At 41.4% G+C, this 26,677-nt stretch overlaps 1 protein-coding gene and 1 pseudogene across 3 annotated transcripts in view; both read left to right on the forward strand.

Moving 5' to 3' along the window:
• Positions 1 to 2,560: 2,560 nt before the first annotated feature.
• Positions 2,561 to 26,677, forward strand: part of TMEM45B (transmembrane protein 45B) — a 33,268-nt gene continuing 9,151 nt past the window's right edge. The window contains exons 1-3 of one of the 3 annotated variants that reach the window (XM_059184902.1): positions 2,599 to 2,703; positions 3,654 to 3,873; positions 22,635 to 22,735. The gene's annotated coding sequence lies outside the window, so the exon portion shown is untranslated. Of the gene's footprint in view, positions 2,704 to 3,653; positions 3,874 to 22,634; positions 22,736 to 26,677 lie in introns of all 3 variants that reach the window. The other 2 variants (XM_059184894.1, XM_059184912.1) reach the window with 2 other exon arrangements.
• On the forward strand, positions 24,990 to 25,082 carry LOC131822952 (U6 spliceosomal RNA; annotated as a pseudogene).

The raw sequence follows: 26,677 nt of genomic DNA on the forward strand, positions 1-26,677 counted from the left end.
CACACTACACACATTTGCTATTATAAATAATGCTGTGGTCCAAATCTTTAAGGTTCATATGATGAATCAGTTCCATACAATGGAGCCTTCAAACTGCAATTACTGGGCAAAGTAAATAGTATATTTAGGTCGTTCTTTAATCTACCCGCAACTTTTTTTTTTTACTTTTTTTTTTTTTTTAGATTTTATTTATTTATTTGACAGACAGAGATCACAAGTAGGCAGAGAGGCAGGTAGAGAGAGAGAGAGAGAGAGAGAGAGGAGGAGGAAGCAGGCTCCCTGCAGAGCAGAGAGCCCGATGCGGGGCTCGATCCCGGGACCCTGGGATCATGACCTGAGCTTAAGGGAGAGGCCTTAACCCACTGAGCCACCCAGGCGCCCCAATCTACCCTCAACTTTTGTTTATTCATGGTTTAAAGCAAGGAGGAAAGATGCTCTGCATTAGTTAGGTTATGGATTTGGCTGCATACGACAAAAACCTCCAACTGCTGGGACTTATACCAGATATAATTTTATGTCTCTTTCACATAACCACCTGGAGATGGGCATTCCAGGACTGGTACGGAACCCAGCCTTCTTTCATCCCCTTACTCCACCAGTCATTTTCCAAGATGGCTCACTACCACCTCCACATTCTGGTCAGCAGGACAGGACAGGGGAGAGGATGGGCACATCCCCTTCTTTTCTAGACTCCACCCGGCAGTTGCCTGTACCACACTTCCGGCTCTTACCTATTGTCCTGAACTTAGTCATATAACCCATCCTAGCTAAAAGGGAGGCTGGAAAAAATGGTACTCATTCCAGGTGTCCATGTGCCCTATTACTATCATGATGGCCCAGGGGAGATCAGATAATGGTCAAGTCTGTGATAAGAGCTTCCAAAAGAACAGCCCATTATATCCCCAGTATTTATAAAGCAAACAATTTCCCATTGAATTTAATTCAAAAACCATTCTTGTGTTTATCAAGATCCACATACACTTGGATCTGTTTCTAGACACTAATCTGTTTCATTGTTTTATTAAATGGTTTTATCATAATTGGTAGCTGTTCTTGTATTAATTTATGGCTGTTGATATATTAATTACTTATTTTTTTGTTAACTGAAGCTAGTTGATTTGTGTTGTTTGTACAGATCAAGTTAAGGACAGTCAAACTTAATTTGCAAAAACTAGTTTGTCCTGGCACTTCGATATTATAATTTGAGGCAGGTATAATTTTCTTAGTTCCAATTTTTCAATGTTAAGAAGCATCTCTACCCAGCAATAACTACAACTGAAAGGTCACACATCTGTTTCATCCCCATAGCCTTAGAGGAAAACATCACTGAAGAGAAAGCCTGACCATTGCAGGGATCTTCTAGCGACAGAGTTTCCCAGGGTAACAGACATCCAGGACTCCACGTTCTCACCCATTTCAAAAACAATGGATGTGAGCAAGTGCCAAGAGAGGTCTGGTGGCTAGCTAAATTCCCAAATTGATGGGAAATAAAAGAGGAGCTCTCCCAGCTCCTGGGGCTGGCACACAATCCATCTGAATTGCGTGGCTCAATTAGCCTTTTAACTGATAGCAGCGCCTCTCTGCCATTATCTTCCATCAGGCCTCATTCACTCTGTCTCACAGAGGAAAGATTTACTCAGGTTGATGCCTTATTCTCAGAAGCGCCTTCATTTGATTTTATAGAAAAGAAAGGTTACTTGATCAAAAGAGGCTGTAGTCGGGATCTCGTCCCCTACCGCCCTGCTCCTGTATATCATTCACCTTTCTTTAAAACCTACGTAGACCATCTTGTCCATGAAGGCTTTCTTGGTTTCTAGCACTGATAACAACGGAACAAGCTGGAAGGCATCTTAGAGATCTAGAAGCGAGGTTCTCAACCCTGACTTCCTGAGGTCACCTAGGTAACTTTTCTAACAGGTCCTTCTGCCCTCACTCCTTCCCAGGTTCGGATCGGTAGGTCAGGTCTGACGTGGAGCCTTAGCTCTCGCTAAGGGGTAAGTTTTTAACTTCCACAGGGTGTTACGATTAAGAGTAGGAAACTACGAGGCCAACCCCTTACAGATGAGGGCACTGAGCACACACGGATACTACAAAGAAAGTCGTGCATTTCTTCGTCGGAAGCCAGCCCGTTCCAGCAGGGGCTTTGCTTCGCAGCTTTCTCCAGTGCCTGGAACTGTGCGGATCTAACATGCAGCAGATCGCGTGTGACCCTAAGCTAAAACCAGAAAATCGGACTCTGGTCCAGGATATGACTCCACAGCATTCCTTTGCTGCAGGGAGATCCGTGACTAGGTCGCCGGTGTGTTCACCGCGACTGCCCGCTCGGTAAACAGCCTTCTTGCGACAGCCTCTGCTCCCGAAGCCTCGCCGCCTCCCAGGCTCTGCAAGCGCTTTGCATCATAGGAGGTCACGGTGGCTCGCCGTCCGCCTCGGGTGCCCAGGAACCGGCTGCCGTCCGAGCACACCCCAGGGCGTGTCTTGGGTCCGGAGAGCACCTCGGCGGGAGTGTCGGGGCGTGGAGGGAAGTGCGGGCATTGGGACGGGAGGCCCCGCACGCCCGCGAGGGCGGGGAGAGCCGGGCAGGGGTGGGGAGCGCCGGCTGGCGGCGCTGCCTGGGCCGGGCCGGGCGCTCGCACCTGCCGGGCGGCTGCGGCAGTGGGCGCTCGACGCGGGCAGCGGAAGACTCCGGGGCGCTCGGCGCAGGTGAGCCGCCGCTGCGGGCTGGGGGCGAGGACGGCCAGCGGGCTGGGCCAGGGGACGCGGCCTCCCGCGGGGTGGATGGGGCGGAAGAGTGGGGGGCATGCAGCGCGCAAGAGAGTCGGAGGGGCCGGCCGGCCCAGGGCTGGGGCAGCTGATCGGGGAGGCCCCTGGGCGCGCACCGCTGTCGGGTCGCCGGCGGCCGCGGCCACGGCCGGTCAGGCAGACCGTGCGGCTGGGCCAGAGGAGCTTCGAAGTGCGAAGCCCCCGCCGTCCATTCCGCCCCGCGGGTCCCAGGATCCGAGGACACCCCGCCCGCAGGGCTCCTCTCGGGCCGAGACCGGCCGGTCCCACGTCGCCGCGGGCACTCAGCGCCCTACCGTCGGCCTCGTGAGCGCCTGCCCACAAATAGGACGAGCCGGAGCCTCTCCCCGAGCCAGGAAGCCCGGGATTCAGTAACAACAGGCGACCGGCCGACAAAGCTCCCGAGTTGTGACTTAGCTTCAGCCACTGCGGCCTCCGTGGGTAGGGGCCGAGGGGCGGTGAGCAGGGCTCGGGGAGGTTTACACTGGACCCAAACATCGTTTCAGGCGACCCGTCTGGGTCCAGAGTCTAACCTCTGCAGATACATTCCAGCCCCAGATGTAGAAAGGATCTGCGCTTCAGAAAGGGAAACCGGTCGCTTCATGAAAGAGATCTTTGAAAAAATTTTTGACAGCCACCTCTTCTGCGAAGCGACCATTGATTCCACGTGCCCTTCGGCCAGGTCCCTTCACAGCTGCCATGTTCCTCCGCGACCCTGACCGTTTGCCCCACGGCCCCGCCCACCGCTCCAACAGTGGTTGCTGGGATCATAAAGTGGCGTAAAAATCTTATCTGGGTCTTTACATTCACCTTAATAGGTAGTACGACTTATTGTTCTAAGAAACATGTACTACTTAACCTGTTCGGTACAGCCTGGAGTTTGTCGGTGTCAAACTTTGTGGAGGAGAGTCATAACATACCGGAAGACGCGGGCCGGCGTCACTTCCGGCGGCGCCCTTCTTGGCTGAGGGCTCTTCCGCTTCGTGAGGCTGTGCTTGCCCCCCGCTCCTGGAGTTTCTGGAACAGACGTGGAACTGATATGAAGGCCTTATTGAATATGGTGTCTTGATTTTACAAGGGAGAATGCCTAATGTAAGCAGAAGGGAAGCGTTACTTCTGGTTGGGCATTATTAGTTCTGGTGTGACGCATTCCGTTTCCTTTGAAAGGACTTTGGTTTCCTCTCACTTCTTCCATGGGAGGTAGCGACAGTACCACTCCTTACCTCAGGCTGCAGGTTTTTCCTTGTATTCTGTGGATTCCTCCCTCACCCTTCTGGTGGACAATGGTTATGACGACCCAGGTGAACTATCAAAGCTGGAGTTTGACACCAGTGATTCTATTTGGGGTGTGCTCCAGTATGTCTTTGGTTGTGTCTCTTGCCTCATCTTGGCAAATGGCACTGTGAGATAGGGAGAGAAAAGGAGTAAAAAGAAAGACAGACAACTGCTAACTCGAAAGGTAACATCGGCTGCCATGCTTAATCGGTCAAAGTACAGATATTACTTACGTTGATTGTAATCAAAGGATTATCTCTTTTCCTCAAACGCGTTTGCCTGTTGGAAATGGATAAGGGCAGTTTTACCATATGTGGAACCGCTCCCATAGCCAAAGTTCTGTTATTGCAAAACTTTTTATAATTGCGCTAAGAGAGTGGAAGTCACCACTGTGTCATCAACTAATGGATGTATACCAGGCAGATTTCACATCTGTATTTATTTCTAGAGACAGGTTGCAAGACCAAAACTAGATCATGCACAGTACTACACAATATCCAGTAGGAACAATTAGAGGAACCAGTAAGTTTTGTAATCCCCACACTTCCTTTGAACTCAGCCTTCCTTTTAACCACTCTTGTCCCCCAAACCTTTGCTGGGGGCTAGAGGTGACTTGAATTTTAGATCTTTGTTTCTGTCTTATCTTTTCTCTGTGTCACAGGCTGCACTCCTGAAAGGACAGAGAAACTCAAAACATGTATCCCCCTTATGTGAGGAAGAATTTAAACTGAAAATACCAAAGCATACTCATTTATTCCCTTGCAGATTTAGATATAATGAGCTGTTATTGATATCTTGCTGGTATCACATCGTAAGGGGGCTTTACATTGTACAAGGTGATTTCCATAAGCAGCAGTGTGAGGAAAGAGTAATTGCTTAGTTCATAAATGGGGAAGGTGAGTCTTATAATACTGAGTATCTGGCCTGGGGTTATCGAGCTGGTAAGTGGCAGGGCCAGGACTCAAACCAGAACTTCTTCTATAATACCTCAGTACCTTACATGGTGTCTTTTTATTTGTTCATTTAATTTGAGGATGGGGAGTTCTTTGTGATAGTTTCTCCTGACTTTTTTATTGAATATAGTCTCTGACTTGAACTCTTAGAATCTAAATTCAGAAACATTCTTGTTTGGCATATTTCATGCGAACCTTTGTTCAGTGTAACTGCAAAAATATTTTAGAGCCGAGCATAGCCTGAAATATTACCAAGCCCAATCTTTTAGTTTATTCAAAGAGCAAGGGGAGATACAGGGAAAACTAAGCAAGTACCCAAACCTATTTTGTTAGAAGTTAGGCCTCCTGGCATTCAGACTCTTTCCAGCATGTGGTCTCTTGAGGATTTCCTAGATATGTATATAAATCAAGTTGTTCAGTTTGATGTACTGTGTTGCTTTGGTGTCTGGGATAACAAACCATAGCCTCTCTGAATCCTGGACTCAAATATCTGTAGATTCTTTAGCTATAACTGGATTCCACATTCTATGAAGGAAAGAGCCTAATTGATTTGGTGCATTGTGTTATTCTAAGCACAGGAGGCGCTCAACAAAATGTGTTCAATACCCATCAAATAAACATTTGAACAAGTGTGAGATGTCATTAGGACTTCATTCAGCTTCAAGTAACAGAAAATCCCACCGGAGTAACATAAGTGAGGAGTTTGTTTTTCTCAGATAGCTAGATGTCTAGAGGTGAGAAGCTCAGGACTGGGCCAGTATCCTCTGTCTTTCTGTACCACCATCCTTAGAATATGGCTTTCCTACTCACTGAAAGACAGGCATCTCTTCTTTTCAGAGAGGGCTTACCAGAAAAAAGGGCACAACAAAGGACAGAAGGTGTGTGCCAGCTGAACCTGTGTTTTTATAATAATAGATCATTCTTGAAAGCTCTACCCAATAGACTTCTTGTACCTCATTCATATAAGAACTAAGTCACAAAGCCACTCCTTACTGTAAGGGAGCCTGAGCAAAGCTAGTGGTTTAGCTGACCATGTTGCCAATACAACAAAGTAGGGATTCTTTCAAGGAAGAAGAGGATAATGGATATTGGGTAAACAACTAGCAGTTCCTACCATAGTGTGTTTTATGAGTCATTGACTCTTTGTTTCTACATGGATTATCCTTGCTGTTTTATTTTTACTTTTTGTTGTTCTTTGGTTTACTAAAAAAGCAATAGATAATGCAGTGGTTGTAGAGAACTTTTTAAAATTATGGATTCTGAGGTCCAGTCCAAGAAATGCTGATTATTTAGGCCTGGGATGAGTCTGTAAATCTGAATTATATAAACTAGCGCTCCAGATAATTTGAATGCAGGTGGTCACAGGAGCACAATCTGAAAAACATGGAATTGGGAAGTGGTTTAGAAGAGGCACCTTCAGTTTATTTCCAAAGTCTTTCCTGGCTCATTTATTCCTCTTGAAGCTATTACTTTCTTTTTTAATTTTCTATTTTGGTCAATATAAATAAATATGTAGCCTTTTTTAAAAATAAATATGTAGTCTGAAAAGTCACAAGTTCTTACTAAGTCTACACTGAGCTATCTCCCTTGAGGCAACTATTTTCAGTGCTCTCAGCTGTTTCTATCATATTTACCTTCATACTGCCAAATAACATGCTAATACTGGCTATTTCTCTTTTTTTTCCCCTAGTTCTGGATAGTATCTACTGACGTCCTGCCTGGGAGGATAAGGATCTCTCCCTTATGCCCTCATTTTTCTTTATCACATTTGCTTCCCTTTCTTACAATGTCCCAATATAGTTATAGCCTAACTTTTTTGATATAGCAATGTTTAGTGTTTACATTATTATGACTCTGTAAATGTTATTCACAACCCAGCTGTGTGATAAATCATGATTTCTACACTTCCTTTCTCATATAAGCTTTTTCTATCCCCTGGACTTAGTTACTGCTACCTCTTCTTCAGTTGCTTAGTGTTTTTTGAACACTCACTACAATTCTGACTCAAACTTTGACAGGAGGGTAAAGTTCCTCCCAATAAAGCATCAAGAAAGTAGTCAGTTTGATTTGCTTTTCTTGGAAGCATCCTGGCTCAGCGTCCCCAACCCCATTCTCTGGGACTGGTTATTCTGAGTCCCTTGTTACCCTGGGAGCTCCCCTGGCTGCCATCTTGTTGATGGTACTGGATTCTGATTCTTGGAATACATGCCTTCTCACTCAGTTTGGTTTTGCTGGAGCATAACTTCCTGAGAAAGGGCATGTGGAGGATGAGGTGGATTTGTCCTGAAGGTGCTGAAGTTCACATGGCCACTGTGAGGGCTGCAACCTGTTGCAAGTTGACCCACGGGGAGGAAAAGCCAAGTAGCCATCATGAAGCATTTGTGTCACATTTTTTAAAGAGATCTTAGAAGCAAGAGCTTTGAGCCTCCAAGGCTCCCATTTGTTGTGATTTCTTTTCTCAATATAAATAAATATTCACATCCACACCCAATTTTGTGTTTGTAACTTGACAACTTTTCCTTAAAGTGGGCTCCCCAAATTATGCAAGATGCAGGCCCCACAAGACCTTGCCGCTTTTTCAGACTTTGTACATTCAAGATATCATTTTTCTTCCTTCACATTTGATTGATGGTTTGGCTGAATATAGGATATTAACTGGAATTAACTTCCCCTCAAATATTGAAAGTATTTCTCCATTTTCCTCTGTCTTTAAATAGCTTGGTTGAGAAGTTGATGCCATTCTGATTTCCGATCCCTTGTATTTAGTTTTTATCTCTGAAAGGTTGTAGGGTTTTCTTTTGTTCATTCCTCCTGTTCTGATATGTCATGATGTTGTTAGTTGATTTTGGCTTTGGCTTCCCCCAACCCGCCAGTCATTGTTCTAGGTACTTTAAAGTCCTTTTCAGTCTAAAAATCATTTTCTTCAGTTCTCAGGTTTCTTCTTTGCATAATTTCCTCTGTTCTGTCTTTCTGCAACTTGTACTTTCTGCAACTTAAATTACTTAGATGCTGGATCTCTTGCATCTGCCCTCTTATCTTTTCTATTTCTATTTTTTTTTTATGATTTTATTTATTTATTTGACAGACAGAGATCACAAGTAGGCAGAGAGGCAGGCGGAGAGAGAGAGGAGGAAGCAGGCTCCCTGCTGAGCAGAGAGCCTGATGCGGCCAGGCTCGATCCCCTGGGTTCACGACCTGAGCCGAAGGCAGAGGCTTTAACCCACTGAGCCACCCAGGCGCCCCAATTTTTCATTTCTATTTTTAAAAAACCTCTCATCTTTTAGTTCTAATAAGTCTTCCTATCCTCGTATTAAACTTTTACATTTCTATTATGATATATATGATATAAACATATATATTTTTTCTTTTTTAGAGAGAGAGCTTGAGCATGAGCATAGAAGAAGGAGAGGGAGAAGCATGGGGGGGTGGTATTTGATCCCAGGACCCTGGGACTATGACCTGAGCTAAGTAAGGGTTGATGCTTAAGAGCTGGGTGGCAGATTAAGCCACCAGGTACCTCTTTTTTTTTTTTTTTTTTTTTTTTTAAGATTTTATTTATTTGACAGACGGAGATCACAAGTAGGCAGAGAAGCAGGCAGAGAGTGAGGAGGAAGCAGGCTCCCTGCTGAGCAGAGAGCCCAATGCAGGGCTCTATCCCAGGACCCTGGGATCATGACCTGAGCCGAAGGCAGAGGCTTTAACCCACTGAGCCACCCAGACGCCCCCACCAGGTACCTCTTAACAGGTCATTTACAAGAAGGTTTTAAATAAGATGGAAAATGATAATTAGCTTAGTATTTTTCTTTAAGAGGTTATATTGAGAAAATATTTTTCTAATACCACTAGAGAATGTCTTAGTTATAGAATTTGGGAGAAATATTCTGCCCTTGAAAGTCACTCTCCAAAGCCATAGTATTTTCCTTTTTTGCTCAGCCTGACATGTGATAACCCAAACCTGGGGCAGATTCGGCACTCCTCTTTGCTAGGAAAGTTTTAGATCACGTAAAGTCATCAGATAATATGGTTCACTGATTTAGCTTTCAGTGCTGTCTTCACAGGAAAGCCTAGGCATGAGATACCAGATTTTCTACTGTTGGATCTTCCTTCTCAGGCATCTTTAAAGACAACTAACTGCAAAGCCCTTTCAGGCTGGGGCCCAACCTTGCTATCTCTGTTTCTCCAGCATCTAGAACCATGCTGATACACAAGAGGCCCTGGGTAAATGTTGCTTGAATCAAATCAACTCCACTACCCGTTTTATTTTTTTTTTTAAGATTTTATTTATTTACTTATTTGAAAGAGACAGAGCGAGCAAGAGAGGGGGAAGGTAAGAGGGAGAAGCAGACTCCCTGCTGAACAGGGAGCCTGATGGAGGACTTGATCCCAGGATCCTGGGATCATGACCTGAGCCAAAGGCAGTTGCTTAACCAACTATACCACCCAGGCACCCCCATTACCCGTTTTAAATTAACCCTTCCTAATGGTCCCCTTGCTGTTTCCTCTGTTTCTCAAATTTGATGTGTAGATGTGTTGAAAAACAGACTAGGAAGATTTTCTACCAGGACTCCAGGTATAATTTCCGGGGGTAAAACTCCCTATATCATCTTACTGAAGATGTAATAATTTCTTAGGTCATCACCAAACACCCTAAGTCTGGTACCATCTTGAACAACAGTTCTATTTGAATGCTTTTTTCCCCTCATGTTCAATGCCTCACTTATACTGTCCTTTGCTTCCTCCCACTCCTTGATCCCCGCTTTGACCCAGACCTTCTCTTTGTTCTGTTATAATGTTGTTTTTCTGCCTCCTCTCCCCTACCTTCATCTGCCCTCTGGTATATTTTGCAGAAAGCACAGTGACATACTAATTTCAAAAGACCTACCCTGACTACCAAGCAGACATCTTTTTAAACTAACCCAGGTTGCAGAATGAAGAATCTCTCTCTTCTGGCTGTTGTTGGAATTGTTTCTATGCTTTGTTCCCACTGGGATTGTTTGTTTTTATATAGAAGACTCTAGAACAAGAGCTAAACTACAAGATCATTGTAAAATAGTGATTGGTAGATTAGTGTCTCTCAAACACTATTACTCACCACAGAACTTATACTCTCATGGCATGGAGTCTTGGATGAAATTAGGATGGCTTAAGCTACAGTCTCTCTTAATGCTAAAAAAAGTATATGCTACCCCAAAATACATCTCTATTTGTTTTAACTTGAAGATCATTTTCTCCGAAATCTTGAAGTGATATTGGTACTCCAGGATCATAACCCTGTGAGTCATATGATTCCAGATATATTTTGGCTTAACCATACATGGGTCTAAGAGGCATAGTACAAGATGATCTCTGAAGGACTCATTTAGCTCTAAAAATCATATGCAAAAGTAATGTTAGCCACAGCCTTACTAATTACTGGATTTAGGAGCTAGTTTCCTCATGATTCAGGATTACAGCTAAGGTGAATCAGTTCAGTTCAGATCAAGAACTATTATTATATGGCAGGTTTTGTGCTAAGCCATGGGAAGTTTAAGATGAAGCTGATAAGATCTCTGCTCTTGAGGTACTCATAGTCTTGTGAGTAAGGCATGTAAATGTGTAATTTTCATATAACAAGCTAAGTGATAAAAATCAAGATAAGTGTAAGATACTATGGTAAAACTGAAAAAGGTAGAGGGAATAACATGAACAAAGTGTATACTATAAGGTTTGTGGTGGAAAGAAATGGGAAATGAGGCTCAAGGGACAGGCTAAGAGCCAGGTTCTGGGTATATGCCATGAAAAGGGGCGGATTACATCGGTGTGGTGGTTAGTCAATGAAATATTTTAAATTTTATAGTAGTGTAGTCAGATTGTAAGATCTGTAAGCAGATGACTCTGGTAGCAGAGTGGAAGGAGGATTTATGGAAGGCATGATTATAAGCATTACAGTAATCAAAGCAAAAGACAACAAAAGCCTAAATGAGATAACTATTGTAGGAACAGAAAGGAAACAGAACACCAGAAAATTTGGAGAGACAAAATGAGCAGAGTATTTTAGTCTCTTGTGAAATTGGAATACTGTGGGACAGAGTGGAGGATGAGGGGGTGTCTAGGGTGAGTCTTAGGAATCTGACTTTAGGAATGACTGAATGTTAAGCTATTACCTGAGTTTGAGATACAGAACAGAAGCCAAATTGATGGGGAAGGAAGATGATGAATTCAGGTTGGGACATGTTGACTCTGAGATGTCTAAGAAGAATCTGTGTGTTTATGTGTGTGTGTGTTGGTTCAGCAGGTAGTTAGATATATGAGTCTGAAACTCAGGGAAGAGGTCAAGGCTAGAGATAAGTGTCATCAGTGTGCAGGTGGTTATTGAACTATGGGTGTGTGTGTGTGTTCTTGCAAGAAGAAGATCTATAGAAGAACAGTGGACCAAAGTCTGCTAGGGTTTAAGAGACAGGACAGGAGTCAAAGGAGAGGAAGTCAAAGTAGAGGAAGAAGATTACAGAAGATGAAGAGAGCCAGGACAGAAGAGTATCATGAAAGCCAAAAACAGAAGGTTAATTCCGAAAGTAAGTGACTAAGTGACATCTTCAACTGGAGCAACACAAGAACAGAAGAGAAGTCTATTCACGTGATATATTAAAGACTTCATTGAAACAGTATGAGGAACATAAAGATTTCATTGAAACAGTATGAGGAACATTTGGTGACATCTATGAATCATTTCATTGTCATGGTGGAGAAGGAGGAGCAATAAATGGAGAAAACAGTTGTATTTCCAGGTTTTTCCAAGAAATTTAAATGATTTTGACAATGTTTGATTGCATTACACAAACCATCAAAATTCCTTTCTATCCAAAGAAAATTTCATGTAAGTGGTAATTTATTTCAGTAATTTACTGACTTGTCAAAGAATTTCAATATTAGAAATTGTTTTTAATTATCTATAAGTAGACCTATTATCAAAGGTATTTTGTCTCTGGACTAGGGGAGATGGTAAGAAAAAGATCCACATATTTTGAGAAAAAAAATATATATATAAAGTTAAAAACTTTGTAAAACTGTATTTTGTTTGGAGATAATATATGTAGTAAGTATGTAGTATATAATAAAACAAAAGTGAGTGAATGCTGAACACACATTTCAAAATGATGCTTATTTCTCAAGAGGGAGGAAGGGGAAAAGCCATCAAGAGGTGTCAACAGGAAGCTCCAAGGATGTTAGTAGTGTTCTTTTTCTTAAGCTGGGTCATCAGACACAGTTGTTAAGTTACTCTTTATAACTCTTTATATACATTAGCTATGTTATTTTTATGTTTGAAATAGTAAATAGGAAGAGGTACACAGTGGTTCTTCAGAGAGCCAGGGTCAAAGCAGATTTTTTTTTGTTTCTTTTTCCTGATTTCTTTTGTTATTTTGTGTGGGAAAAGCCTTGTGCCTGGTCATAGTTGGAAGGAAGAAAGCAACAACAAGTGAGAGAAGTTCCTGAGTAATAGAAGTAGACCCAGAGGACACAGATGGAAGACTGGCCTATCAGAGAGGTGAATTTGAGAAGAATAGGTGTAGAAAGATATGAATTCATAGGTGAGGAAAAGGAAATTGAGATGATTGGTGCCTTGTAGTCTCGATTGTTTTCCTGGAATGAGAGGAAAGATTTACCTAGGGTTGAGTGAACTCAGCTCTGAGGGAAGGGACGAGTTTTCAGACACCAGTCTATGGGAAATGGGAGTAAGACCTTGCATGTGTCCAGAAGCGCTGCTGAATGCAGTAGAAGGCCCAGCATCCATCTTGTTCACTGACTTAAATGCCAGGCACGTTCACTGATAGTACAGAAGGAAGGAAAAATACATGAGAAATGGTTTCTTGGTGCTTAAAAAATAAGCGAGCCTTTCAAGTCTAGGGATGCCCCCTCCTGCTGTAATGTACGCAGAAGTGACTGCTTGTCCTCTTTGGTCATATCCACAACTTTAGTTCCATTTTCTCCCCATGTTCATGTCTGAACTTGCTCTGTCCTTTTCATGTTTCAGTTCATTTTTTGTATTGTGTTAGGGGCGAACATGGAAAGTGATTTTAGAACTAGGAGAAGCCATGGAGAGAACCTCTTCCAAACTACCATTTAACAAAGAAGTTATGATCCTGAGAGGTTATATATCTTGCTCAAGGTCACAAAGTAAGTTCATAACAAAACATGGACTAGAATCCAGGTCAGCTGACTCAGAGGCCAGTGTTCTTTATTAGTTCTTGAGAACTCATGGAACTTAGCCCAGATATGTTCTTCAGTTTTTAATTCAAGATTCCACTAAGACTAATTTTCATGACAGTTTGAAAGAGGCAATCAAGAAAGGCCCAACTGTAATGCCAGCCCCCTCTGTGACTAGAGAATTACAATCCATATATTTCCTGACATTCAAACTTTCACAAGTATATAGCTCCATACTAGATTATAAACTCCTCAAGGAGAGGGGTCATTTCTTTTCTTTTCTTTTCTTTTTTTAAGTTTTTATTTTAATCCCCTGGCGCTTATCATGACACGTGCACTCCTTAATCCCCATCACCTGTTCCACCCATCCCCCACCCACCTCTTCTCTGGTAACCATATTTGTTCTCTATAGTTAAGAATCTATAGTTTTGGGCGCCTGGGTGGCTCTGTGGGTTGAGCCTCTGCCTTCATCTTGGGTCATGATCTCAGGGTCCTGGGATCGAGTCCCGCATCAGGCTCTCTGCTCAGCGGGGAGTCTGCTTCCCCCTCTCTTTCTCTGCCTGCCTCTCTGCCTACTCGTGATCTCTCTCTGTCAAGTAAATAAATAAATAAATCTTAAAAAAAAAAAAAAGACTCCATAATTCATTCATTCCTTCCTTCCTTCCTTCCTTCCTTCCTTCCCTCCTTCCTTCCTTCCTTCCTCCTTCCCTCCCTTTCTTCCTTCCTTCCTTTCCTTTCCCTTCTTTTCCTTTCCTTTTTTATTTATTTGTCAGAGAGACAGAGAAAGAGAGAGCACAAGCAGGAGGAGCAGCAGTCAGAGAGAGAAGCAGGCTGGCTCCCTACTGAACAAGGAGCCTGATGCGGGGCTTGATCCCAAGAACTTGAGATCATGACTTGAGCCAAAGACACTTAACTGACTAAGCCAGCCAGGCACCCCAAGAGTCTATAGTTTCTGGATTTGCCTTTCTTTTTTCTTTTTTTTGCTTTGTTTCTTAAATTCCACATATGAGTGAAATCATACAATATTTGTCTTTCTGTTACTGACTCATTTCGCTTAGCATAATACTCTCTAGTCCCACCCATGTCATTGAAATGGCAAGATCTCATTTTTATGGCTGAGTAATATTGCATTGTATGTATACATATATGTATATATAAATATATATTTCATGTATATATATAAGATATATATATTATTAAATAAGTACAATAGCCAAAATATGTACTTATTAAATAAGTACAATAGCCAAAATATATATAAGATAGATAGATAGATAGATACCAATCTTCTTTATCCATTCATCACTTGGATGGGTGAAGTGGACACTTGGGCTGTTACTATATTTTGGCTATTGTACTTATTTAATCCTGCTATAAACATGGGGTGCATGTATCCCTTTGAATAGTATTTTTGTATCAGTATTTTTGTATTCTTTGGGTAAACACCCAGTAGTGTGATTGCTGGGTCATCGGGCAGCTCTGTTTTTAATTTTTTGAGGAACCTCCATACTGTTCTCCAGAGTGGCTGCACCAGTTTGTATTCCCATCAACAGTGCATAATTGTTCCTTTTTTTCCACATCTGTTGTTTCTTGTGTTGTTGATTTTAGCCATTCTGACAGGTGTATAGTGATATCTCATTATAGTTTTGATTTGCACTTCTCCAATAATGCGTGATGATCAGCACCTTTTCATGTGTCTGTCGGTCATCTGTATGTCTTCTTTGGAGAAATGTCTGCTCATGTCTTCTGCCCACTTTAAATTGGATTATTTGGTTTTTGAATGTTGAGTTTTATAAGTTCTTATATATTTTGGATATGTTGGATATGTCATTTTCAAATACCATCTCCCATTCCATAGGTCGCGGTTTAGTTTTTCTGATTGTTTCCTTCACTGTGCGTAAGTTTTTATTTTGATGTACTCCCAGTAGTTTATTTTTGCTTGCATTTCCCTTGCCTCAAGGAACCTATCTAGAAAAAAGTGGTTATAGCCAGTGTCAGAGAAATTACTGCCTGTGCTGTCTTCGGGATTTTTATGGCTACAGGTCTCACATTTAGGTCTTTAATCCATTTTGAATTTATTTTTGTGTATGGTATAAGAAAGTGATCCAGGGGCACCTGAGTGTCTCAGTGGATTAAGCCTCTACCTTCAGCTCGAGTCATGATCTCAGGGTCCTGGGATTGAGTCCCACATCAGGCTCTCTGCTCTGCGCCTGCCCACCCTCCACCTGCCTCTCTGCCTACTTGTGATTTCTGTCTGTCAAATAAATAAATAAAATCTTTTTTTTTTCTAAGAAAGAAAGAAAGTGGTCCAGTTTCATCCTTTTGCATGTTGCCATCCAGTTTTCCCAATGGCATTTGCTGAAGAGACTATATTTCTCCCAATAATACTCTTTTCTGCTTCATCAAAGATTAATTGATGATATAATTGTGGGTTTGTTTCTGGATTTTCTATTTTGTTCCATTCATCTCTGTGTCTATCTTTATGACTATACTATACTGTATTGACTACTACAGCTTTGTACTATAACTTGAAGTTCAGAATTGTGATGCTGTGCTCACTTCCACAGCACATATACTAAAATCAGAATTGTGATGCTTCCAGCTTTGCTTTTCTTTTTGAAGATTGCTTTGGTTATTCAGGATCTTTTGTGGGTCCATACAAATTTTAGGAGGGGTCATTTCTTATTCACTTTATTATTTCCTCATCACCCAGCACAGAGTCTTCTAGTTAATAGGATCACATGAAGGGGAAAAAAAAAAGAAAGAAAGAAAGAAAGCAGGACTAAGACCATCTTTCGCTTAGAAATCAAACTCAGCTGGAAAGAAACTGAGCTCTGATAGGAATGACACATTGATACATGCTATAAGATTGGATGAACCTTGAAACCATGTTAAGTTCATGGAATGTTGTTCCATAGCTCATGAACTCATGCCAGACAAGTTTCAGATTCTTATTCTGGTCTTATGCCTTCTGACTAGTTGTTCAAGGACCCACCTACCCACTTACAGAGAAAATAACAGTGACAGTAGTAGTTATGAAATTTTAAAAAGAGTGATAGCTTCCAGAGTGACATAAGGGCTCTCAGGTACTGTAAAGCAGGGGTACACTCTGCCTGAAGTTCAGTGAAGTTCACTGTCACATCAGCTGTGGGCAACAGAGAACTTTCACCTCTGTACTTCTGCTTTCTCTGCATCTTACTACCAAGCAGCTCATAGAAGAAGGAGGGGTATTAAGCTTGTTATTTGCAGAGTAACAGAAAGCTGAGTCAGGTAGGGTTGGTTATATTCCAAAGTAAACTCAGACCAGAAGCCATCTGAGTGTTTCTGTTGGCAAGAATAGATTCAAAAAGTATAAAAACCGTGTTGTGGAGTAAAGTAATATTCTGTATCCTCCCCATAACCTACTTGCCTACTGACCAAACACACATCCCATTCCTATTAAAAAGATATTCAACGGGGGTGCCTGGGTGGCTCAGTCGTTAAGCGTCTGCCTTCAACTTGGGTTGTGGTCCCGGAGTCCTGGGATCCAGCCCCGCATCGGGCTCCCTGCTCAGTGGGAAGCCTGCTTCTCCCTCTCCCGCTCCCCCGCTTGTGTTCCCTCTCTCACTGTCAAATAAATAAATAAAACCTTTAAAAAAAAAAAAAAAAGATACTCAACGGCTACCTTCTTCAGGGTCAGTAAATGTGCCATATGATTCCTCCCTCTCCACTTGGAAATAAGTACCAAAGGCAAAGGACAACAGCCTTAGTTCAATAATTATACTTCCGCTAAGAGAGAAGCCCAAGTTTCTCCCCCCATTAGTTGTGGGAATAAGTATAAGAATACCAGAGAAGAGAGGAAACTAACATTTGTTAAACACTCACTCTAGTTAGCTGCTAGAAACTCTCAGTTAATCTTCACAAGATGCTTCTGTTGAGGTCCCTGTTTTGGAAAAGGGGGTATTGAAATCCAGAGAAGTTAGGGAACTTACGCAAGCTCTTACCAGCAGGAGTAGCAAAAGAAGGATCTATACTCCATAGTTCATGTTCTTTCTATTATGTGACTATATTTCTTCTTAAAGGAACGTGTAAGAACCCAGTTTCCTTTAGGGAAATCTGGGAAATTGAATGCACCCGAACTAACATAAAACTTGACTTGCATCTTTTCTAACTTAACCTTCCTCAGGCCCATTTGTGAGTTGGTTCATATCATTTCCAGAGACCCTGGGCACACAGGACCCCAAGGTTTGGCTTATTTGACTTGAAGTATACTGCTTTGTTCATTCCCATTCTGAGATAATTTCAAGGGTTAATGGATTCGACCCATGGAAGAGAGTGACATTTGGTCTTTGTTGGTAAAGAAGGTAGGAATAGCAGGGTGAAGAGAGTAAGCAACATTACCTGTCTCAACTCTGACTGTATGGATGATTAGCTGCACCTGCTTCTTCACCTTTGCATGTACTATTTGCTCTGCCTGGCACTGTATCCACCCTACCTATGCTTACCTGTTTTTCAAGGAAGTTTTAGGGACACTTCCCTTTATAATCTTTCTCCTATTTCTTGCGGGGTGAGTCAGAGTCCTCCTTGCATTGTCATAACTCTGCACACTCTTTTAAAATACTTAATATATGTGTCATAAGAGTTGAAGTACTCTTTCTTCACCAGAGTTTCACCTTATTGTAGTCAAGGTCCTTCTCTGAAGATTGACAAAATCCATTTTCAAGAGTAGAAACGTAAATGGACAGGCACCAAGACAATTCAAAGGGGAAAAGAATCTCTTCACCAGATGGCTGGGACAGTTGGATATGCAAAAATGAAGTTGGATCATGACCTCACAACATATACAAAAGTTAATTAAAATGGATCATAGACATAAATGTAAGAAATAAAACTGTAAAAATCTTAGAAAACACAGGAGTGAATCTTCATGTTTTTGAGTTAAGCAGTGGTTTCTTAGGACACCAAAAGCACAAACCACAAAAGAAAAAAAATAGGTAAACTGGACTTCATTAAAATCAAAAGCTTCTGGGATGCATGGGTGGCTCCATCTGTTAAGCATCTGCCCTCAGCTCAGGTCATGATCCCAGGTTCCTGAAATTCAGCTCTGCATCAGGCTCGCTGCTCAGTAGAGCGCCTGCTTCTCCCTCTCCCTCTACTGCTTCTCCTGCCTGTGTGCTCATTCTCTTGCTCTCGCTCCCGCTCTCTCAAATAAATATATTTTTTTAATTTTATTTATTTATTTTGACAGAGAGAGATCACAGCAGGCAGAGAGGCAGGCAGAGAAAAAAGGGGAAGCAGGCTCCCCACTGAGCAGATAGCCCCATGTGGGGCTCAATCCCAGGACCCTGAGACCATGACCCAAGCTAAAGGCAGAGGCTTTAACCCACTGAGCCACCCAGGTGCCCCTCAAATAAGTATTTTTAAAGATTTTTGAAAGATTAAAATTTAAAAACCAGATGCATAGCTAAACAAAATATGCCAGATCTGTACAATGGAGTATTATTCAACAATAAAAATGAATGGAGGTGCCTGGGTAGCTCAGTTGGTAAGCATCGGACTCTTGGTTTCCAAAGGCTCAGGTCATGATCTTAGGGTCATAAGATAGAGTCCCCCAAGTTGGGCTCCCCACTCAGCAGGGAGTCTGCTTGAGCATTACTCAACCTCTCTCTCCCTCCTGCTTGCACTCTCTCTCCCTCTGAAATAACAACAGCAATAAAAAAGAGTGAAGCACTGATACATGCTACAAGATTGGATGAACCTTGAAACCATGCTAAGTGAAAGAGGCAGAAAAAAAAAAAAAAGAGTCCTATAGGATTACACTTATAGGAAATATCTAGAATAGGCAAACCCATGGAAACGTAAAGGAGGCTAGTGGTTGCCAGGGTCAGAGGGATTGGGAGGAAATGGGGAATGATGGCTTTGGGTTGATGAAAATGTTCTAAAATCAGACGGTGGTAATGGTTGCACAACTATGAAGATACCAGCAATCACTGAATTATATGCTTTGAAGTACTGAATTTTATGGCATATGAATTATATGTCAACAAAGCTATTATTTGAAAAAAGAAAAAGAGAAATAGCAAGAAAGCACTAAGACTTCTAGAACCATATGAGGGTGACTTTCAGATTCATTAGGAAAAACTGTCCCAGGAATACAAAGAAGGAACACTTAGCAAAGTTGTTGAAACCTTCAGAGTGTCTTCTTAGATACATCTGAGTTGTCTTTTGTAGTGGTTTAGTAATTAAATCTATAAAAGTATATGGAACTGTGAATTAAGTGATTAACAGATAAATAAAATGGGGTGTTATGGGCTGAATTATGCTCCCCACCCCCCACCAATTCATATGTTGTTGAAGTCCTAGCCTCCAGTACTTCAGAAGGTGACTATATTTGAAGACATGGTCTTTAAAGAGATAATTAAGTTACAATGACATCATCAGGGAGGGCTCTAATCTAATCTAGCTGTTGCCCTATAAGAAGAGGACACAGGCGCATACTAAGGGAAGATAAATGTGAAGGTGTGCCATCTTCAAACCCAGGACAAAGGCCTCAGAAAAAACCAACCCTGCCAACACCTCCATTTCAGACTTCTAACCTCCAGAACTGTGAGAAAATAATTTTTTTTTTTTTTAAACCACCCGGTGTGGTTTGTTACGGCAGCCCCAGCAAACCAATAGATGCGTTATATGCATACAATGAAATATTCAGCCATAGAAAGGGATAAGTAGCGATGCATGCCACAACGTGGATGAACCTTGAAAACATGATGCAAAAAGAAAGAAACCAGTCTGCGGGCGCCTGGCTGGCTCAGTTGGGAGAGCATGTGACTCTTGATCTTGAGGTTGTGAGTTCGAGCCCCATCCTGGGTGTAGCAATTAAACAATTAAAAAAAAAAAGTCAGTCTCAAGTAACTACATGTTGTTTGACTCAATTTATGTAAAATGTCCAGAATAGGTAAATTAGTAGAGATAAAAAGTACATTAGTGGTTCCCTAGAGCTTTTAGGAAAGAGGACTTGGGAAAATGGAGTCACTAATGGGTTAGGGGAATTTTTTTGTGGGTATGAAAATGTTCTAAAATTGACTGTGGTGATTGATTGTACAACTCCATAGATATATGCAAAACCACTGAATTTTATACTGTAGGTAAAAAATGGTATGTGAATTATATCTCCATAAAGCTGTTACTTAAAAACAAACAAAAAGAGCATCATGGCAAGCAAGGGAGATAATTTCTAGGAAAGTGAGTTTATGCCCCATAAACAGTTTTGAAGGTAGAACACTCTAATAAGTGGTGACATACACAACAAATAAAGGCAGCCGGATCTCTGCTTCCTTCAGAAAGTAAACAAGATAGGGAGCTATCCTAGAATAGATCAGGGTCTCAGGGTCTCACAGCCTCAGCATTACTGAGAGTTGAGCTGCAGAATTGCTTTGTCATGGGGGGTGTCCTGCATACTGCAAAACGCTTAGCAGGACTTCCAGGCTCTACCCACTGGATGCGAACAACACTGCCATCACCCCCATTTGTGACAATGACCAGAAGTATCCACAGACACATCGCCACTGTTGAGAATGCAGCGGTGGGGGGGGGGGGGGGGGTTGGAGAAATGGCCCTAGAGGTTAACCTTACAATGTAACAAACAGACCCCCCACTTGCTCGAATTTTAATTTTGCTGCCTTTTAAGGCAGGGCAGTAGGGTGGAGGTAGAAGAACTCAGGCACCATTTCGAAAGAGAAAATGTGTCTATCAGATATCAGAAAGACAAGGGGGGGGAGTCAGGACAGTTGCAGATACAATTTGCCAAAATTGTCTTTTGCAACTTTTTGGTACAAATTCTGCCATTCTTCATGACATCATAACTTCTTCCCTTGAAATAGTAAAGCTTTCCAATATCTTTTTAAAGAAACTGCAAAAGCCTGAGTGTCCTACCTATAACATGTTGATCCTGTACATCCGTATGACTCATAACAATTTAGGTAATGCTGGATAAAAACAATCCGCAAAGCTTAGTGGCTCATTACACGTTTATTTTTCTCATGCCATGTGTTCATCATGGCTTGTTTGGGGCTCTGCTCCATGTTTCCTCACTCTGGAATCTGGGCTCTTAGAAGAGCTACTGTCATGAATATTGATAGTAACGTGGTAAAGGGAAATGTGTTCGGGGGGGGTGGGGGGGAGTCCTTGAACTGGCAATCACATGTTTCTGCCCAGAACTAACTCTTCTGCCCACAATTCCCAAGACCCCACCCAACCACAGGGGGCCAGAAAATGCAATCATACCATGTGCCCAGAAGACAGAGAGCCAGACATACTTAATATATAGTATTACATACCCTCAAAGTACCCTTCCATATTGCTTTCCCTGTTCATATAATCAGATACCTGTACACATATATAATATACATATGCAGGTCAGTACCACTGTTGCTCCAAATGGTTCATATTATTTGTTTTTGTTTGTTTTGTTTTGTTTTAAATGGGTCATGTTATAAGTATTCTTTTCCATCATGCTTGTCTCAGCCAACTCTTTCATGGAAAACCTTCCAGTACAACTGGTATAGCTCTAATTCATTCTTTTTAATGATTACATAATTTCCCATCGTGAAGATAAACCATAATTTACTAAGTCAAATGGATGGCTAGAACTAAGAAGAGGTCCAGGTTCTCTGATATTTGGTAATCTATATATTTGTATCCTGTCATCTCAAATTGGGAGAAATTGGCTTTAATTCCAACCCCCCTTCCATGAATGCCAAGTCCTTAGTTCTAATGTCAGAGAGTGCTGGTTGCTAAGCCCAGGCACTCAAGGAAGAAAATAAAATTTGATTTCCTTATTTTTGATTCTCTCACTCATCTAACTGCATCCTTTCCCTACTTTCTTCATCTAAAAGAAGGGAAAATATGGGCTTTATTAAGAAGCAAAAGGCACCATATCAAGTTTTATTTTTAACTACAGGCAAACCGCATCAAGCATAATTTCTCCTTTGCTCTGCTCACTCCCTCTACTTCTCTGACTCTCCAGTCCTCCTCTTTCCCTGTCTTCTCCTCGTCCTTACTCTTCCCTCTTTTTTCTCTTCTGGACATGTTCAACTTGTCTTCCATTTCACTTATCTCAAATTAAAATTAGAGAATGTAGAGGAGGGAAATGGTTAAAGAGAAGGAGGACAAGGAAAAGCATGTCAAACCTCTTATGCAAATGATGTTCCTGGTCCAGTGATCTCCTTAAGACAGGACATGAAAAGGTACCCAAACCACTAGGCTTCTCAGCTGTCAGCTGTAACTTAAAGCTACTACCTCTCCAAAACACTCAGCCCTCCCTTCACACTGTAGCTAGTGCAATATCAAAAAAAGAGCAAATATATTAAAATAAGAAAGGAAGGTTGTCTTTGCAGAAGCACTTTCTGACGTTTTCTCTGTGGGTTTTCCTTAGATTGATTTTTTTTTTTTTTTTTAAAATCTCAGGTTTGTGAGTACAAGCCCTGTGGAGCCTACTTTTAAAAAAGGGGGAAAAAAGACCTGAGCCAAAATCAAGAGTTGGACGCTTACCTGACTGAACCACCCAGGTACCTCTGAAGTATTTTAGAGTGTAATTCTAAAGGACTTATCCCTTAAACATCTGCTTTTTAATTTATTTTTAAATTATTATTTTTTAAAGCTAGACTCCTCGGGGACTTAGCCTCTTTGAATGGTGTTATCCAAATTATTAGAAGTCTAAATTTTTATTTTTTTAATTTGAAGTTAGTTCCTTTTTCCTCTTTATTGAAACTGACCTATCCTATATCTGTACTACATGTCCTATGAGGTAGCTAATCAAGTAAAGTAATCTACTAATTGGTTACTGGAAGAAATCTACCTCCCTGCTCCTCTCCCTCATCAAATCAAGGTACTCAGCTTTCCAAGTAGCATAAGTAAGTTCAGAAATAGTGTCTACAGATGTGCTGCAGGCCCTGCATTCACTGATGTGAATCCGAAACCAGGTAAAAAGGGAGGGTGAAGCCTGACAAACTGGTGTGAACAGACAAGGACTCTGCCTTCATTCAGGGTATTGCTCCTCAAAAAATGGGGAAGGACAGGAAGGATTTGCAGAGCTGGTTTTTCTGCACTTCTGGCTAAGAAAACAAGGGAGTAGAACAGGCTTGATCATGAAGGGGACCTGTGTTGAACACTAAATGAAAACGGAGGCTTTTTTAAAATGTTGATCAATACAGGGTTTAAAAGGAATGAGAAGAGAGCCTTCCGGTAATGGAAGCATGAATAGACTGGCAATTTCTTTCTGCAAAAACCAAATGAAAAAATGTATAAAGTTAGAAAAAATGGTCAAAACTAGCCATTTCCAGGAACTGGAAATTGACCAAAGTCAGACCACAAATCAAGACACTGTTGTGACTTTGTTAAATTGACGTTTGTTAAGTAAGAGTCCTGGGGCATCTGATGGCGAGTCTCTGTTTACCAAAAGATGACTATTGAAACAGAGATTTGTATTTTCCAAAGGTTCTGGAGAAGGTGCAAGTCACACCTTGAGGGACCACATGGGGAGGTCAAGGCAGAGTACAGGTAGAGAGTGTGACAGGACCTGGCACACATATCCACAAGTGGAGCCCCTGGGATTCCCAGACTAGGCCTGGACTGGTCAGTTCCAATCAGAAAGAACAGGATTTGGTAAGCTTCACAGGGGTCTTATTTAACGAGCCGGGGAAGGCCCTGGGTGGGGAGTGAAGGTGGGGAGGGTGGAGAGGGGGTTGGGGGGTGGGGACACACCCCTGGGGTAGTGGTACCAGGAACTTCCGTGTACTCATGACTCTGCTGTTGATCTCTGGGGCTTGCTCGCAGGACGGGCTCGTGCCAGTTCAAGGCCACTGCTGGCTACTTGCCCACACAAAATGGTGGAGAGGACAGCGGTATTATGGAGTAATTCAGCTAAACTCCCAACAGCAGCTTTTGTTTTTGAAAAGCTACTATATCTTCAGGCAAAGCAGTTGGAGGCCATGGGCTTTTTGCCTGAGGCTGCTGCCATTAACACCTCCACTCAGTCAATGACTTATTTTTCCTTTTTTTTTTTTTTATTGACATATAATGTACTATTTGCCCCAGGGGTACAGGTCTGTGAAGTAATGTGGAGCTAGCTATGTAAACAAGTAGTTTAGCTGCCAGGAGAAACAGATGCAATTTAGGGTGGCAACCGGGATTGAAAATCCTTGGCTCTCTGAGTTAAACAAGGGAATGAGCAGGGAAGGGGAGGCCGAGAGAGGGGGGAGTCAGAAAAGATAACTGAGGAATTAATGGCTGAAAACTTCTCAAGTTTGATGAAAAATATTAAACTACAGACCCAAGCCACTTAGCCAAGATCAAAGAATAAAACAAAACAAAACACAGAAGAACTGCAAAAAGATATATTAGAGTCAGACTGCTGAAAGCCAACGATAAGAGGAAAAACTTGAATGCAGGAAGAAAAGTAACTCCCTGGGGGATAACAATATAATTAATAGCTGATTTCTCATCAGCCAGAAGCCAATGGAATGACATAATCAAAATGTTGAAAGGAAAAACTGCCAACTAAGACTTCTGTATCCAGCCTATTTTTCAAAAATGAAAATGAAATAAAGATATTTCCGGGTAAACAAAACAGAAAGAATTCATTGGTAACAGAACTGATCTATAAGAAATATTAAAGGATCTCCTTCCTGTTGGAAGTAAATGAGATTAAAGTATTATTCAAATGCACAGGAAGGAATGAAGAGCACTCGAAATGGTAAATACGTAATTAAATATAAAGGCTATATATCCGTCTCTATTTCCTGCAAAATGTAAGACTATTCAGTGCTCAGTTCAACAGCATAGATACTAAAATTGGAATGATACAGAGAAGATTAACATGGCCTCTGCACAAGCAGAATATGCAAACATATTTTTGTATTGAATCACTATATTGTACACCTAAAACTAATATAACACATATGTTAACTATACTGGAATTAAAATTAAAAACTTACTAAGAAGTTTTTTGAAATGACTATTTAAAGCAATAATTGTAATGCTGTTGGTTTATAATATAGATGTTATATACATAAATTTATATTTCTTCATCATTAATACATGTCTCAACAATGGCATGATGAAGGGCGTAGGATATGGAGCTATAAATTAGCAAAATGGCTATATTTTACCAGAATTAAGTTAATATTAACCTAAGTAGACAGTGATGCATACCGTAATTTCTAGAGCCAGCACTAGAAAAGAATATTTTCAAAACTATAGCTTAAAAATATGAAAAGAGGAATTAGAATAATACATCCAAATTATGTTATACACAAAAGACAGCAGTAAATAAGGAAAAGAGGAACAAAACGGTATGAAAGAACAAGAGGAATTTGAAATTAAAAACACATTACATTAGCAACCCCCCAAAAAGAAATACTTAGGTGTAAAACTAACACAGTAAGTACAAGATCTGTTTGAAGAAAACCACAAAACTTGGATGAATGAAACGAAAGAATTAAATAAATGGAGAAATATTCCATGTGCATGGATAGGAAAACAAGGTCTTGATATGGTCAAGATATCAGTTCTTCCTGAGTCAACTAATAATTAAATATAATCTCAATCAAGAGCCCAGCAAGTTGGGGCACTTGGGTGGCTCAGTAGGTTGAGCCTCTGCCTTCAGCTCAGGTCATAATCTCAGGGTCCTGGGATGGAGTCCCACATAGGGCTATCTCCTCAGCAGGGAGCCTGTTTCCACCCACCCCTGCCTGCCTCTCTGCCTACTTGTGCTCTCTCTGTTAAATAAATAAATAAAATCTTCAAAAAAGAAAGAAAGAAAGAAGAAAAGAGCCCAGCAAGTTATTTCATATTTTATATGGAGAGGCAAAAGACCCAGAATAGCCAACACAATACTGAAGAAGAACAAAGAACAAAGGACTCATGTGACCCAACTTCAAGACTTATTATAAATCTACAGTTATCAAGAGACTGTGGTATTGGCAAAGAAATAGGCAAATAGATCAATGAAACAGAAATATAGAGCCTAGAAATAGACCCTGATCAATTAATTGATCTTTGACAGAAGAGCCAAGGTAACTAACACAATGAAGCAATACAGTCTCTTCAACAAATAGCTCTGAACAACTGGATATCCACTTGCAAAAAATTAATCTAGACACAGACCTTACCCATCACAAAAGATGACTCAAAATGAACCATAGATCTAAATGTAAAATGTAAAGCTATAAAATTCCTAGAAGACATATAAGAGAAAACCTAGATGACCCGAGGTATGGTGATGCTTTTTTAGATACAACACCAAAGACATAATCCATGAAAGAAATAACTGGTAAGTTGGACTTCATTAAAATTAGTAATTTTTTTTAAAGATTTTATTTATTTGATAGAGAGACACAGTGAGAGAAAGAGAGAGCACAGCAGAGGGAGTGGGAGAGGGAGAAGCAGACTCTCCACCGGGCAGGGAGCCCAAGACGGGGCTCGATCCCAGGACCCTGGGATCATGACCG

This window comes from Mustela lutreola, chromosome 1 (genome assembly GCF_030435805.1).
Source record: "Mustela lutreola isolate mMusLut2 chromosome 1, mMusLut2.pri, whole genome shotgun sequence".
NCBI classification, from domain to species: domain Eukaryota; kingdom Metazoa; phylum Chordata; class Mammalia; order Carnivora; family Mustelidae; genus Mustela; species Mustela lutreola.